The sequence below is a fragment of the Bidens hawaiensis genome, unplaced genomic scaffold (assembly GCF_021521415.1).
Source record: "Bidens hawaiensis isolate Kalapana, Puna unplaced genomic scaffold, B.hawaiensis_p1.1 tig00032067_1, whole genome shotgun sequence".
Taxonomy (NCBI): Eukaryota; Viridiplantae; Streptophyta; class Magnoliopsida; order Asterales; family Asteraceae; genus Bidens; species Bidens hawaiensis.
The window spans coordinates 107314-118446 of record NW_027495433.1 but is presented as its reverse complement, the minus strand read 5'-3'; positions in this window follow the sequence as shown (position 1 = coordinate 118446).

The following is an 11133-nucleotide window of genomic DNA, read 5'->3' as shown; positions in this document are numbered from 1 at the left end:
TGCCAGAAGTTATGGCGACATGACATTATGTGGTCATTCCAGTTGCTTTTTCAGGCGCGTGGGCACGGGATTTCGGGCGCATAGCCGCGAAATCTCTGGCACACGTCCTTTTTGACAGCTGTTGCCAGTTTGCTTTTGCCACGCGTCATAGTTTCATTGCACCTTTGATTTCTCTCTCTTCCGTATTAAATTCATCGCATTAATTGCGATTGCTATATAAAGGGGGAGAAGGTTATTTGCAATTCACACTTTCCACTTTCATCTCTTCTTCTCCAGTAATTTCCGGCGAATTTCTCTTTTTCAGTAAAGCATTGCTCTGAAATCTCTTCTTTCTTCCACCATGTCTTCTCACGATGCTGATGATCAGAAGACTGCTGGCGAATGCCAGTGTTATCTTCCTGTTGAGCTGTACCAGTATATCGTCAGGAAGTTCATGCTCGAGTCTCTCGAGCCTGAGTTTCCTGAGCCCCACCATACTGTGTACGATGCCCCTAGTGGCAAGATCGGGGTTTATGCTGCATTCTTTGTCTACGGGAACCTTAGGTTTCCGTTGACAAAGTTTGTGTACCGTGTCCTAGAGAGGCACGGTGTGCACCTGACAGAGGTGCACCCCATGGCCATTGCCAAGGTCCGGCACTTTGAGTGGGTGTGCCGGATACTGGGCTTTGAGCCCCTCGTTGACCGCCTGATGACCTTCTATACTTGGAGGTGCATCCAAGGGTGGTACACTCTTACAACCCGTATCAAGGGTTTAAAGATTTGTACCACCGAGCGGAGTCTTCGCTCATGGAGAAGAGAGTTCTTCTTTATATCCGCTCGAGCCATCCCCATTGCCATGAAGTTCAAGAATGGCCAGCCGCTTCCGAACCTTCCTGCCATCAACTACGAGGAGGCGGAATGGTTCGCGAAGATATCCCGGGTCCAGTCCCCGGTTTTCCGTTTTCCGGAGTCGGCGATGGTGATGCTGGGGATGAGCCGGGTGTGGAAGGCGGCGAATGCGGATAAGGTTCCGATCGTCCTTGAATATGGTTCGAACTCTGCCCCTTATGGTATGTCTTGTTTCTTTTTTGCTGACTACGATTTTTTCTAACTTTCTTGTTGATTTCAGAGGGTAACGATCTTCAGTCGCTCCTGAATCCGCGGGAGGAAGATGGTCCTGCGCGGATGGGTACTCGTGCTCTGGACGAGAACGAGTTGCCCATCTTAGAGCAGACCGCGGGTCGGTTCGTGGAGGTTTACCCGCCAGGCCAAGAGATCCTGAGCCACCGACGGCCAGGTAAGCCTATCTTCTACCCTGAACCTCTCAATGCTGTGCCTGCTGCTGGAGTTCATGACATTTCTTCTTCTGAGGAATCCGCAGAAGGTCCTCCACTGGTGCGGAAGAAAAAGGCTGCCGTCGGGAAAGGCAAGGAGAAGGTGGCCTCTACGGCCGACCCGGTAGTCCTATCTGACTCGGAGTCAGATAATGCAGAGGTGGCGGGGAAGCCCGGTGGTGAGGAGACCACCGCTCCGGAGGCTGCAGGTGTTACCTCCGGGGAGGCAGCGACGACGACGGTTACCGGTGTCAAGAGGCCGGCTCCATCGGGTTCGCCCCCGCTCGTCCGTGCGTTCAAGCTCAAGAAACCCCGTAAGTACCCCCATAATTCTTGTCTAGATTTGTTGTTTCAAATAAATTTTTCTAACACTTTTGCTTGTGCAGGTGTGGATGTTGACGCATTCCAGGGTGGAGTTGGAGCAAGTATTCCCCCGCCAATGACGTTAGGCTCGGTCAGCCTTCCTGAGGCGTCGACCCAGGCGTCTACGCCTGCTTCCGCTGGTTCCAGCCTTTCTGAGGCTGTTCCAGCTGAGAAGGTGTCTCCGCCGGCCGTGAGTGCAATTTTTACAGCATCTTTCACGGAGCCGGCGGTTACTGTTGCTGAGGAGGTGGCGCCAACAATGGCTACCGCAGCGGCTGCCACTATACCTGCGCCACCGGCACCGACGGCCGGACCATCAGGTACGCGCCGGGCTTCCCGCCGATCTATGCCACCTTCCCGTCTGCCTGACCTGTTGGATGGATTTCCTTTAGGTTCAGGTGATGGGTTTGGCGGCTATCGGCCTGTTATTGACCCTACAGGTACGTAGGGTTCTTTTTCCCTTATATATTTTTATCATCTTTTCCTAACTGCCTTTGTTTCTTTTGCAGTGTCGGATTCCAATGAAGTGTATGTTCCAAGATGGAACATACGCCGAGGAACAACCCTTCGCACCCCTGTGGAGTGCGTGGACTGGGCTCGCCACGCTGCTCCTCATGGTGCGTTGGGGGAAGCCATGGCTAGCTACCAAGAGGGTAGGCTAACTAATGAGCTTCGGGTTCTCCAGGCCCGGACGCAGCCCCGCGTCGAGCTGCTTTGTCGTGAAAACGACAAGTTAAAAGCAGCTCGCGCCAAAGATTTATCTGAAGCGCGGGCTCTTCGGGAGGAGAACCGGCAGTTGGCCGCTGCCGCAGCCGAGAAGGAGAAGGCATTCAAGGCCCTCGAGGTTGAAGTCCAGGCGCGACTCGAGGCCCGCTCTAAGGCTGCCCAAGCTGTGAATGAACAGCTTCGGCTGGCCAAGGAGACTGCGCGAAACTCAACTGAGAGGGCTGCCAAGGCTGAAGCTGTTGCTGAGCCACTTCGCGAAGAGAATGAGCAGCTTAAATGCAAATTAAAGGCTCTTCAGCATGCTCATGACGCCTTGGCAATGGAAGATGCCAAGAAGCTGCAGGAGATCCTTGACCAGAGGGGGGTGCTTGACCGTACTGAAAGGAAACTCAAAAGCGTCGAAGAAGCTGCCGCCAAGGAAGTTCAACTTGCCAACCTTGATAAAAGCGGAGCCGAACGTGCTTACAAAGAAAGTCAAGCTACCCTCCAATGGCTGCTTCGAGAAGCGTTGCCTCAGGTATCCTCTTTTTCTTTACGCTTTTTGCTCGTAATTAGAAAATGTTCTAACTTTATTCTTTTGTAGGTTGTGCGTCGGGTCCTTTCAGAGACCTCTTATGACGATGCGATGAGCGCAGCCCTCAACGCTTCTCATGAGGATGGGCAGAAGACTGGCTTCCTGCTTGGTCTAGGGTTTGCTGAGAGAGGCTTTCCGCCCTCCAACTTCCCTTTATTCAATGTTAATACTGAAGCTGCTTATGACCAAGCTGTGAACCAGTACGCTGCCTTCCCGCATCCAGTGGTGGAGAAGGTGAATGAAGCTGCTGCTGCTGATGATGGGCTAAACATCCTTAAGGCTTTCCTTGGGCAGCCGCGTTCTGACGGTGCTGGTCCAAGCGGTGGTGGCCCTGAAGCCTGATCCTGAAGATCCCTTCCCACTGCTAGGATAGACTTAGCTTTGTATAGATTTCTTTTAGGCGGGTAGTTACCCAGCCATTCTTGTAATTGATTGTGAAATATTAATCTCTTTGCGTATAAGATTGTTATTTCCTTCCTTGGGTTCCTTGCTTTATAAACTTATGACTTGCATACTTAGTTTGAATTAGCAATTTTCCAAGTGTTTAGAATAAGAACCTTTGAACGTGGTTGATGATGGGTTAAAGTTTCGCCTCCTCCTTCGTGATTGTGCGGGTAAAACCGTCACTTGCACTTGGTAGGATGGCTAATCTTTACCCTCTATCTGACCTGCGTGTAGGTTTTCCTTTTCGAAATTTCTAAGGCATTAAGTTAAACCTTTGAACGTGGTTGATAATGGACTAAAGTTTTCGCTTCCTCTTTCGTGATTGTGCGGGTGTAACCGTCACTTGCACTTAGTAGGATGGCTTTAACTTTAGACCTATATCTGACCTGCGTGTAGGTTTTTCTTATCCTTTTTTAAGTGTTCATAAGTTAACCTTTTAACGTGGTAGATGGTAAGTTAAGTTTGGCTTCCTTGTTCGTGATTGTGCGGGTAAGACCGTCACTTGCACTTACAAGGATGGCTAAACTTTACCTACATCTGACCTGCGTGTAGGTTTTCCTTAGAACTTTTTAACATTTTGGCGTTGTGTTTATGCGGGTATTGCCGCCTTCCACACGCAACTACTTCTTCCCGTAAGGGAAGTTCATAGGTTACAAGCTATCAATACATCATGAAAGGAGAATCATTTCCATTAGAAGTTGCTCTAGGCCTTTTCTTTACAAGTTGGAATTGATCTACATATAACATTTGCGTAATTGAGCTCCATTCCATGTTCTAGGGATGGGAGTGCCATCGAGCCTTTCGAGCCGGTATGCGCCCTTTCCCAGAACTTCTTTGATAACGTATGGGCCTTCCCAAATCGGGGCCAACTTTCCTGGGCGTTGTTGGTTCGAAGCCTCGTTGTTACGCAGTATGTAGTCTCCTTTATTGAAATTGCAGAGTTTTACCCGCGTGTTGTAGTATTTTTGCATTTGTCGTTTGTAGTTCTCTTCACGCACGGCGGCTAAGTCTCTGCGCTCTTCGGTTAGCATAAGGTCTAACCGTCTTTCCGCATCATTGTCTTCTGGTTGGATTAAGACCCTTGGTGAGGGTAAACCGATTTCGACTGGGATCATGGCTTCAGTGCCATAAGTGAGACTGAACGGGGTTTCTCCCGTACTGGTCTTCTTCAGCGTTCTGTTTGCCCAAAGGACGTGTGGAAGCTCGTCCACCCAACCGGATCTATGTTCCAAGAGTCTTTTCTTTATGCCTTCGACGATGCTCTTATTTGCTCTTTCCACCTCACCGTTACCTTGCGGGTGTGCCACTGAGGTAAAGGTGTGGGTGATTTGAAGTTCTTTCAGCCACTGCTGTAGCTTCTTGTCAGCAAAGTTGGTGCCATTATCGCTTACCAAATTCTGCGGAAGTCCAAAACGACAAATAATAAATTCCCAAATAAATTTTTTGATATGCTTTGCGGTTGTTTGGGCTAAAGGTTTCGCTTCTATCCATTTGGTGAAGTAATCAATGGCTACCACTAGGAACTGAACATTCCCAGCTGCTGTAGGAAATGGGCCTGTCACGTCAATGGCCCACTTCTGAAATGGCCACGAGGAAGTGACAGGAACAAGTTCATTTTTCGGGCGATGCGTGTTGGGTGCGTAAAGCTGGCAAGATCTGCATTTCCTGATGTATGCCAACGCGTCCATATGCATCCCCGGCCAGAAGTATCCCGCGTTGTTTAGCTTGGCTACCACAGCGCGGGGGCCTGCGTGTATTCCACAGATGCCTTCGTGAACCTCCCTTAGGAGGTAGTCAGCATCTTGGTTGTCCACGCATCTTAACAATGGGCCAAGAAAGTTACGTCTGTAAAGGGTGTCATTGACCAGCTGATAATTCAGTGCTTTACAGCGTAGTTTTCTTGCCTGTGACTTTGACTCTGGTAGCGTTCCTGCTTCAAGGTATTTTATTATTGGGGTCATCCATGTTTCTGTACCGGTTTGGATGACACAAATTTCCTTGTGCGGGACTGATGGTGTTTCGAGGAGTTCAACGCGGATATCCTTTCCCAAGTGGGTGAAGGCCAGTGATGCAAGCTTGCTTAACGCATCCGCAGATTTGTTTTCGCTGCGCTTGACGTGTATCACTTTACAATCATTAAAATCGCGCATGATGGCTTTGGCCTGGGCAAGGTATAGGGCCATTGTGTCATTCACAGCCGTGTACGTCCCGTTTATTTGGTTCGCCACTAGCATGGAATCTACATGGGCTTCCAAATTTTTTACACCCATTTTACGCGCAATCCTCAACCCGGCCAGGAATGCTTCATATTCAGCTTCGTTATTCGTACTTGGAAAATCCAGCCGAATAGCATAAGTATATTCCTGGCCTGCTGGATTTGTTAATTTTAACCCTGCGCCTGAACCCTCGTTACTAGCTGCTCCATCAGTGTAGAGTCGCCAGACTTCATTGATTTCGTGTGCTGGGGAGGGTTGAACCTCCTCCTGGCACTCTTTCTCCCGTGAAGCGGGGACTTCTGCAATAAAATCAGCCAGGACCTGGCCTTTAATGGCTGGTCTCGGCTTGTATTGAATCGCATATTCTCCCAATTCAATTGCCCATTTGGCTAGACGTCCCGATAACTCGGGTTTGCCTAGAACATTTGAGAGTTTGAAGTTGGTGAGAATAGTGATTGGGTGGCCCTGGAAATATCGTCTCAACCTGCGTGAAGCGTGTATAAGTGCCAAGACCAGTTTTTCCAGGGTAGAGTACCGGGTTTCCGCGTCTGCCAGCACGCGGCTAACATAATAGATTGGCATCTGGATGCCTTTTCGTTCTACAAGCAGGACTGCCCCGGTTGCTCTATCTGTTGCGGAGAGGTATAGGATTAACTCCTCCCCCGCTTGTGGTGCTGTGAGTGTTGGGAGTTCGATCAGGCGTGATCGAATCTCCTGAAAAGCTGCTTCCGCTTCTGGTGTCCAGCGGAAGTGCGTTTTCTTTAAACAATTTCTTAGCGTTGACACAAATGGGAACGACCTATCCGCATGGTTTGCCAAAAAGCGGTTAAGCGCGACTAGTCGTCCATTCAGTGTTTGAGCCTGTTTTATGGTGGTAGGTGATTCCATTTTGACAATGGCTTCGACCTTTTCAGGGTTCGCTCTGAAGCCATCTTTGGTAATAATGACTCCCAAGAACTTCCCTTCTTCCACCCCAAATGAACACTTGCTCGGGTTGAGCTTCATGTTTATCTTTCTGAGCGTGTTGAAAGTTTCCTCAATGTCTTTCAACATCGCCTCTGGCTCGGGGCTTTTGATGACCAAATCATCCATATAGACTTCCAAGTTTCTCCCAATTTGGGCGTGAAACTCTTTGTCCATTAGTCGTTGGTACGTGGACCCCGCGTTCTTAAGTCCGAATGGCATCATTTTATAACAAAATGTGCCATCGGGCGTCCGAAAGGCGGTTTTGTCCTGGTCCTCTACAGCCATGTGGATTTGATGGTACCCCTTATACGCATCCAAGAAGCATTTAAGGCGAAATGGTGCCACCGAATCCACCTTGAGATCAATTTCTGGCAACGGATAACAATCTTTGGGGCATGCTTTATTCAAATCTTTGAAATCTATGCACATGCGCCATTGTTTGTTATTCTTCGGTACCATTACGGGATTTGCAACCCACGTTTGATATTTGCTAACGCGCACGATGCCCGCATCAAGGAGTTCCTTGACTTGGGTTCTGCACGCGTTGGTTTGCTCGGGCCCCATTACTCTGCGCTTTTGTACGATCGGCGTAACGGCCGGATCGCATTTGAGCTTATGCTCTGCCTTACCCCGGGGTACACCAGTCATGTCGGCTGGTGTCTACGCGAAGATGTCTGCGTTTCGCTGCAGTAAGCGCTTGAGTAAGGTGCGTGTTGGATCAACAATTGTTGGGCCAATGGTAACGGCCTGGTCGGGATATCTCCCATTGAATGCCCACTGTTCAGGTTCAGTGATGGTTTGTTTGGCCATCTTCGGTTTGGGTTTAGAGGAGACAGATGCGATGCATACCTGGGGAATGCCCGTGATCATCGCTACGCCTTCAGTTGTTGGCCATCCCATCATGCCATGGACTGAGGATACCACGGCGTTGAATCTTGCCATCCCGTCTCTCCCGAATAGGATGTCATACGTATGATGTGGTTTTTTCATTACAACAAAATCCACATCCTCCGTGCGTGAATAATTCCCATCGGTGAGAGTGACGGGGAAGGATAGGGTGCCCAAGGGAGTGTTCATGCTGCCGTCAAACCCTTCCATTGAAGCGTAGACCGTCTCCAGGCGTTCCTTGTCTTCATCGTCGAGCTTGTCGAAGAACTGCCTGTACATCACTGTCGACGATGCGCCATTGTCAACGAGGGTGCGGGAGGTGATGTAGTGCCCCAGCTGGCTTTTAATGACAATGGGGCCTTCTTTGTTTGGGCCTCCCGGCACTCGCGGGAAGCGCACTTCTGCTTCCTTCCATGCGCATGGTTCGGTCATCGGTCTCTTTCTTCCTCTGACCTTACCATGGACCATGTTGATGCTGATGTCGACGGGCTTTCGTCCGTTACCCCTGTACCTGTTGTCGTTCCTTCCTCCCTTCTTGATAGATGCCACGAGGTGTGCGAGCCTCCCATCCTTGACGAATGTCTCGACGATGTCCCTCAAGGATGTGCACTCCTCAGTGCTATGGCCCTTTGTCCCATGGAAGTCACAAGACTTGCTTTGATCCGCATTGGGTTTCTGTCGGATCGCTGGGGCTTTTGGCCATGGCAGTTTTTCCGTGGCAAATATCTCCGTGACGCTCTTGGTGAGTGGCGTCCAACGGTTTTTCCGGTTCGAAGGGTGCGTGTTGTCCCTTCCGCCAACCAGAGGGCGAGAACTTGAGGGGGTGTCAAAGTTTATCCTTGACTGCCAAATACCTTGCCGCCTCTTTTTGTTTAGCCGGGCGGTTCTCACATTGTTCTCCCTTGTCCTCTGTGTGTAGAGGTTTGTATTCTGGGGGAGATCTCTTCCCAGCTGTTTCTCCGTTTCGGCGAAGCGCTTGGCTGCCGTCATTATGGCATCCCATGTGGATGGCATGCCGTCTTTACCCGTCAGAGTGCGGATAAGTTCTGGGTACTCAGCGCCCTGAATGAAAGCGGCGCGAACGAGGTCTTCGCTGATGTTGCCCAGACTCAGCTTCTTGGAGTTGAAGCGGGTGATGAAGTCCAGTAAGGATTCATCCTCTTCTCTCACACAGTTGAGGATCGTCCACTGCTCCTCAGTGTGCTTCCTCTGTTGACTAAACTGTTGACTGAACTTGTTCTGGAAGTCTGCCCAGTCATAAATGTGGTGGACCGGTAAACGGTCGAACCATGCTCTGGCTGCTCCTACCAGAGTCATCTGGAACATGTAGCACCACGTGGGTTCCGTCCAGTTACTGACGGTTGCCCCCGCAATGAACCTGTTCAGATGGTCATCTGGGTCGGATAGACCATCGTATGTGCCAATGTTGGACATTTGTTTGGCACTCCTCGGGGCGATTGCTTCTGCAATGTCCCTTGCAAATTTTGACCTTCCTGCGTTTGTGGCAGTAGGTCTAAAGGCCTTGGAGAAGTCACGCGAGCTTTTTTCCGTGACTGGTTGGAATGCTTCCCCAAAATTCCTTTTTGGCTGGGGATCCGTTTCCTTACGCTTCCCTTTCGCCCTATGGCGAGGGTTCGCGTCGGTGTCGGAGTCTTCCCTCTCGTCGTCCGAGTGCTCGTACTCACTACTCATGTTGAGGTGCTGGCGAGTACTACCGAATTCCTCAGCTTGTTGGACTGAACGCAAGCGTTCGTCCAACTCAGCCTGAAATTCTCGTTGACGTGCCTCGGCCCATGCCTTCACTTGATCAAGTGTTTGGCGAGGGGCTCGAGTTCGTTTTTCCAGCTGGGTATCAGTGAATCCCAGTGGAATATTTACTCCACTTGCCCCTACATGAGTGACTGGGGTAGTGTTCGTAAAATGTACTTCACTTGCCCCAGCTTGGGTGGCTGGGGTAGTGTTTGTAAACATTGTGTTGCCGGTGTTTACCCCAGTGGCTGGGGTTGTGGTTACCGGAGTTTCTCTAGTCATCTTGGAAGTTTTGAAAAACTGGAGAAAGATGTAGTTCTAGCTTTATGCACGGATGGCGCCAATGATGGCGCCATTGAAGAAACACTAAGTGACCCCGGGCAGATTATGGGTAATCTGGGGGCTAAGTAATGTTTCCCACGAAGGTTAGGTCCAGCAGAGTAAGTTGCACTTCAAGGAACCTGCAAAACAGACACCGTAAGCTCGTCACTGAGAAGGGGGGGGGTTCCTCCTTGTGACCACCCTCCGGCGTGAGAATCAGTCTATATTGCTCTTTGAATATAAAAGTATATGAATACTATTAGAGCAATTATCAAGTAAGTTATACGAGATAGTAGATGATGAAATGATAATACCATTTGCTGTCTTTTATAGCCGAAGGTGGGTTTCCAAGGGGTTTAGCCGGCCCAACACGCTACCAACTGTAACCTATGCACGTGCCCTACCTGTGAGTGGTGGATAGGTAGCGGCTGACACAGAGCAGGCGTGCCGTGCACTCTTCGTCTTCTACCAACTGCAGGCTAGGCACGTGGTCTGGCAGGAGTTGGTGGGCAGGCGGCGGCTATTGGTCACAGTGCTGTGGCGTGCTGTCTGCCACGCTGCTGTCAGTGAGCTGTCGCATTCTTGGTCAGATCTTTTGTCTTTACCTCGTCAGGTATCACGCAAAAGATCCTCCATCATACGGACTGGCCCATTTTGGCGGGAGTTTTCCCCCTCCCGCCTTTGCTCATTCTTTCAGGTGACACTGAATATTTGTAAGTGTTAAGCCTTATGCGTGTAGCTATGCTGTGCGGGTAGCCTTCCCTGATGGCTTGTATCCGCAACTGCGGGAACAGGCGGGTTACTTTACCATTGGGAGGCTTTTCCCTGCGTATGCAGCTTGCATACTGCGCGTAGGCTTCTCTGAGCATGGTGGGTCCTGCGGGAGTAGATGGTCTTTGCGCAGACATCCCTGTTCAAGGTGAGTCATGCGGGACCAACTGAGCCCTGCTGGGACCTACCTCTTCACAAGGTTAATTAATAACCACCACACCAACTATCCGATCAGGTGACAACATGATCGATCGTGCGGCTGTAGATTGTGTTTGAGACCAACTAAACGATGACGTATTATCCTTTTGACTATTTCACTTTTGTTTGAAATCCGCGGTTCTTGTTTTTCTAATCGAAGACACCGGAAAAGAGGACACGTGTCGAAAGTAACCGAACTAACTGCTTCATGTGGAAGGTGCTGGATTTGGACGGTGCAAGTTATCCTATAATTAAACCGCAAATACCGGAAGTGAAGAAGTAGGTCTCAGCAGAGCCCAGTTGGACCCGCAAGACTCACATTAAACAGGGACGTCTGCGCGGTTGGACCCGCAAGACTCACCTTAAACAGGGACGTCTGCGCAGTTGGACCCGCAAGACTCACTTCGAAGAGACGTCTGCGCAGTTGAACTCGCAAGACTCCTGAGGGACGTCTGCGCAAAGACCAACTGGATCCGCAGGACCAACCATGCTCAGAGACGCGACGTCCTTACGCGCAGTACGCAAGCTGTTCCCGCAGGAAAAGCCTCCCAATGGTGACGTACTCCGCCTGTTCTCGCAGCTACGGATACTAGCCATCAGGGAA